This window comes from Macaca nemestrina, chromosome 9 (genome assembly GCF_043159975.1).
Source record: "Macaca nemestrina isolate mMacNem1 chromosome 9, mMacNem.hap1, whole genome shotgun sequence".
NCBI lineage: Eukaryota > Metazoa > Chordata > Mammalia > Primates > Cercopithecidae > Macaca > Macaca nemestrina.
This window is the reverse complement of record NC_092133.1, coordinates 59,087,601-59,093,600: the sequence shown is the minus strand read 5'-3', so window position 1 is coordinate 59,093,600 and position 6,000 is coordinate 59,087,601. Positions and strand designations below refer to the sequence as shown.

General features: G+C 42.4%; 1 long non-coding RNA gene across 7 annotated transcripts in view; it reads left to right on the top strand.

Moving 5' to 3' along the window:
* The first annotated feature begins 230 nt into the window (after window positions 1-230).
* Window positions 231-6,000, top strand: part of LOC105466161 (uncharacterized) — a 94,387-nt gene continuing 88,617 nt past the window's right edge. For 6 of the 7 annotated variants that reach the window (XR_011607790.1, XR_011607791.1, XR_011607788.1 and 3 more), the window contains exon 1: window positions 231-784. This is a non-coding gene — a long non-coding RNA (uncharacterized lncRNA). Of the gene's footprint in view, window positions 790-6,000 lie in introns of all 7 variants that reach the window. The other variant, XR_011607789.1, reaches the window with a different exon arrangement.

Here is a 6,000-nt window from a genome sequence, read left to right as displayed (position 1 = left end):
CAGGAAACATGAATCAGCACCAGAGAACTGGGATGTGTGACTTTTGTCTAGTCTCGTTGGGAAACTAGAGTGGAAGGTGCAACCAGGAATCTGGCAGACTAGTCAGGTTCAGTGTTGAAACTCCAGCCCAATGCATGGGTGTGAACCATCTGGGTCACAATCACTGATGGGGAAGAAGCAGCTATTGTGCTGTCAGGCCAGGTATTCCTTGTGCAGTAGACAGCTGGCCTTGCAAGGGCCAGACATGGGTTGAGCAGAGGCAGAGGCAGGCAGAGCTGACATAGCCCATGCCTGTTTCAGAGATGGTGAAAGCAGAACTATTCTGCTGAGCCTCTCTTTCTCTTCTTGGGGCTGTCTGTAAGCAGCTGGCTGACTCTAATATCCAGGCTTGTGAGAATCAGCTCTGTTCCTCTCTCTGTCGTGTGTGGGCCAGCTGCATCCCCACTGGTCCTCATTTCCCCTGCACTGAGCTCATTCACTCCCTGGGGATTAATTTGACTGTGAATACTGTGGACTCTGAAGTGTGGGAAAACTGGAGACACAAACAACAGAAGCCTTAATGCTACAGGGGCAGAGAGTAGCATCTTTTCCTTGGTTAGCATCACATGAGACCTGGCAGGCCGTTTTGTTGCTGGTGACATTCCGTAATCAAAGACTCTTCTACCCAGTGACTCAGGGAGGCAGCCTGCTGCTGAGCAAAGAGGAGGCAGGTCTGCAAGCTGGAGTTCAGAGAAACTTAGGATCGTATGAGGATGATCAGTCCAGAGCTCTCAGAATCAAAGAGGTAAGGTGAGTGGAGGCACACTGTGAAACAGAAAACAACATGAAGATTATTGTCATTTTATTAATGAAGAGAGTAACAACACAAGCAATTCTCTTCCCCATCATTACTGAGAAGATGCCTTCTTGTTAATTTCTTCCCATCAAGGCTGCCTTGGGATTCATTGTAAACAAAGTTCTTGTAGACTTGTTTTAAAATTGGGGGACAGAGATATTTAGATTGATTTGCCTCAAAATCTCTACCTTCCCCAGAATGACCTGTACAGAATGCTATTGCAAACGTAACTGACAACTCAGTATACCTTCAAAATTGACCATGCTAATGACGGGATATACTAATTGTGTATAATACACAGTAATCATGTGCCTCATGCACATGCTAACCCCATTTACTATTATCTACCTCATATCTAAAAGTCTCTTATACTGTTTATATGTGTTATGTGAAGAAATAGAGATAGAATAATTTTGGGAAACACTGGGTTAAATGAAGCTGAGCTGAAAAATTGTTACTGAGGGTGTGAGACCGGGAGAGGTGAGCTGCCTACTGTGAGTTCTGAAGCGAGGCTTTTCATTGCTCCCTGGAAGGAATTTGGCAGGATGGATAATTATTTTCTCTGCCTCCATTGGTTGGATAACAGGCTTCTAACCTGGGCTTGCCTCTTCAAATGCTTTCTCCTGAAATGGTTCATCGGCAGAATGTCACAAAGGGAAAGGGAGAGATGAGATGACTTGCAGTGGCCCTGGCCATGCCCGAGCCAGGTGATTTCAGTGATTTTCTGCCTCTGACACTCTTGGTTTTCCAGTCTTCTCACCTATTCTGGTAGTTACTTCCAATCCTCTCTGTGATTCCCTTTTTTCTTTGGTTAGGTAGCATTTGTCTGGCTGCCTACAGCTAGGAACATTTATTAATGCAGAACTGAAGTGAAGTTCCTTACTGCTCAACTCTCACAACCTTTAATATACTAGATGCAAATTAAAGTTCATAATTCTCCAAAACAGGGCTCAGGAAGGTGGCATTTTCTAAAAGCATTTGATCCAGAAGCCCTGCCTCCACACCCACATCCACCTCCCAACGGACTCCCAATTTCTCATTTTTTTTTTTGAGACAAGGTCTCACTCTGTCACCCAGGCTGGAGTGCAGTGGTACGATCTCAGCTCACTGCAACCTCTGCCTCCCAGGTTTAAGTGATTCTCCTGCCTCAGCCTCCCGAGCAACTGGGATTACAGGTGCATGCCACTACTGCCCAGCTAATTTTTGTATTTTTAGTAGAGACAGGGTTTCACCATGTTGGCCAGGTTGGTCTTGAACTCCTGACTTCAAATGATCCACCTGCCTCGGCCTCCAAAAGCACTGGGATTACAGGCGTGAGCCGCTGCGCCCAGCCCCCACAACTTCTCTTAGCATTAGTCTTCTGCTGAACCACTGAACACATTGGGGGAAATGCTGATTTAGTGAGTCACTGCTTAGTTGATCAGAAAACATCTTGGTGGTACAGAAGAGTTCATTTAACTAGAAAAGGTAAATAATTTTCTTCCTGCTTGTAATAAATCCGTGATCTTATAATAGATTATGTTCTTATGATGGATTTGTAGTGAATGCTTCTCTCGACGACCATCAGTGGCCTCACTCTCATACATTGTCTCATGTCTAGCCTCTGTTCTGGCCATGAGATCCCAGGACTATTGTGGATGCTTGTGGAGCAATTTGTAGAAGCCAAAATACATCTTATTTTTACCTGACCCATTACATCTGCTAATGACTTAGGTCAACTGGGTAAGCAATGTGGTCATTCATAATTAATTTTGCTGTTCATTATAGCCAATTATTTTAACTGCTGGATCATTTGTATTTTTATACAATCTGCAGTCTTCCAGGAACATACACAAGCTTAATGGATTGTATAATGTGCATTCCCTGATCCATGATTAACATGCTGTTTAATGAGTACAATTTTAAGAAAGTTTAAAACTTTAGGTCCCTGGCTTCTTCTACAAAACCAGGCACTGGAATGAAAAGTTTGCAACAGTAATGAGTTTTGAATACTTTACATGAAAGATTATTCTTACATAAATGAGATTCTCCTTGCAAGCTAGGAGCATCCCACCCTTACATAGCCATCCGGAGATGCCATTGAGCAGGCCAGTACTGGGAAACACAATATTAATGCCAAGTTTGGGTTTACAATACTGGATACTCTGATTTAGTAGGTCCAGGATGTGTGAGGCATGAGCTCTTCCAAAAAATGTACCAGGAAATTCTGACACAGAGGTTTGTGGTTTGCACTTCTGGAAATACTAAAATTTTTTGAGATTTCTGAAGTGTGCAAGGAACTGGCTCCCCCAGCTGGGAAAACTGAAGGCCTAGTGATTGTTCAAGGACAACTGAGCACTAACTAGTTTCTCTCTCTGGAGAAGGATATGGGTTTGCTAAAGCTGGATTTGGTTCAAGAACCAGGAGAATCCAATATTTGTAAACGTTTCCTTAATGCAAGCACATAGAGTGTTAGTTTAAGTTTGTCTGGAATGGAAAGTTTGTCTGGAATCTTGGCTATGGAAGGCTGTGGTGTAGCAAAAACTGAGCTTTCCAGGTTTCATTAGAGCTTACTTTGTGTCGATGCTGTCTCCAACAGCTGGCCATGTCTCCCTTTGAGCAGTTCCAGGAACCATGAGAAACTATGCTGAAATATGTTGTACCTGCTTCTGTGTATGTGGCTGTCATGCTTCCAATACGTTTCTGTATCTTGGCGAGGTACACTGAGCACTTAATCCAATGTGATAGACTGGTATATGTGTGTGAGCCCAAAATGCTGGGGAGTGAAATGATGGACCACTTTTATCTTACTCTAGTTCTTGACCCCTCCCATTGAAGTGCCAGGAGAAGGATGATGGTTAATAATAAGCATCATTCATGCAATCGCGTAACAATTTCTGAGTATTTGGCTTTGCTTCTTACTGGTAAGTCTGGGCAGTTACTTAACTTTTGCAGTTTCTCAGCTAAAAAATAACCTAATGGCCGGGCACGGTGGGTCAAGCCTGTAATCCCAGCACTTTGGGAGGCCGAGACGGGCGGATCACGAGGTCAGGAGATCAAGACCATCCTGGCTAACACGGTGAAACCCTGTCTCTACTAAAAAATACAAAAAACTAGCCGGGCGAGGTGGCGGGCGCCTGTAGTCCCAGCTAATGTAGTCCCAGCTACTCGGGAGGCTGAGGCAGGAGAATGGCATAAACCCGGGAGGCGGAGCTTGCAGTTATCTGAGATCGGGCCACTGCACTCCAGCCTGGGCGACAGAGCGAGACTCCGTCTCAAAAAAAAAAAAAAAAAAAAAACCTAATAATGGTACTCCACTTTTAGGGCTGTTGGTAGGATTCAATGTGATAAAGCATGTAAAGTATTTAACGTGCGTCCTGGCTTATGGGACCCAAACGATGTTAGCCATCTCCCTTCTTCCTTTCCCTCTCTTATCTCTTTCTCTCTGGACTTCCCTGCCCACCCCATTTCCTGACACCTTCTCCTAAGCGACAGGCAGTTCTGTAATTTCTATTTTAAGAAGGAGGTTTGGGTTATGTAAACAGGTTGGAAGATGAAGAGGATTGAACTAGGGAAACGATCTTAAGGTTGAGTTTGCCAAGTACAGTTTTCCCTTGGATTATGTGTTTATTCGGGATGGCTCAGGTTGAGACACTGCAGTGCCCACAAGGCATTCCTTGGCACCACCAGGTTCTATGCCACGGACCTTGGGAGACACAAAGGTTTTGGATACACTCCCTTTCCTTAAGGACTATGGCCTAGGGAGACATTTGTGATTTGGTTGGCTACTCAGTACATAAGGCAATTTATACTACTTATGTTAAAACAGAGGTACTCTTGGCTGTGGAAGCATGGAGAAAGGAGCAATGAATTATTGAACAATGTATTATCTCTATATTCAGAATCAGAAATAAAAGGATCTGTCTGCTAAAAATAACAATACATTCATATGTATATTGCATCTGGTAGATGATTAGGGAATATATAAGCAAAGGCAATACTGTATGTATCAAAGTATATCTACAGGATCAGGGAGAGAGTGGTAGCAAAAAGGATCTGAAGAACTTCTTCACTACAGAAGAGTTCTGATTTCACACACAAAGCCTTGTTAAGAGAGTTCTGCTCTCATGCAGAAGTAGTGAAGGTGAAGTTGAGACACACCAGGGGAAACCAGTGTTTGCCTTTAGTTGTAGGCAATAAATTGTATGGGAAATGCCAATTTCAAAATCCCTCCTTTCTACATGATTCAATGTGAGTAAGACAGAATCGTTGTCGTTGACTATGAAATCCATCTCAAAGACTCAAAAATCATTAATGTCCAGTAATACTGATTTGTTTTCTGTTAAATCTGGGTCTTGCGGCTTCTATAAGTCTTTCCTTTGGCAGAAAATTCAATAATTTATTATCACTGAAGGTAAAAATAGTCTCAAAAATGTTTAGTTTGGCTTTGGTGTTATACACATTTAGTTCATAAAATTCTAGCTGTGTCTCCATAATTCTTTACTGGAGAATTAATTAAGTTTCTCATTTCTGCAATTTACAACTTGACTATGTTTTTGTTGGAAGTCTGGTGGGAATTCTGATTTATTTTTGGTCTTCACTTTATGGGAACAATTTCTATGTTAAAACTTTCAGAATAGAGAATCACAGGACAATAATGCTATGATATGGCAACCAGTTTTTCTTGCTTATTTGTTTTAATGAAAATAAGATTGGCAACACCAAAATCTGAGAGAATTAAAAACGAACAAACTTCTTCCTGGAAGTTTTCATCTGAAAAAAATTGTGCTGATTTTCAGACGGAAATCTCACATCTCAAAGTACTTTTTATTGAACAACAAATACTATCTTATCCAGCAGTTAAAAAAAAATTCCACAATATAAAGATATTCACTGGGGAAGGTTCACAGAACACATAGGCATGGAATTTTGAGAGAACCGTAGGAAAATTGCATTTTTAATGAGCTCAAAATCAAATAACAGAATGCAAGCTCATTAGTTTAAGGTAGTATCCCAATTTGGACACAAAGTTTGATTCGATTGAAACTTAGAGCAGGGGTCCCTATCCCCCAGGCTGAGGTCCAGTACTGGTCTATGATCTATTAGGAGCCTGGCCGCGCAGCAGGAGGTGAGTGGTGGGCAAGTGAGCATTACTGCCTGAGCTCTGCCTCCCGTCAGATCAGCGG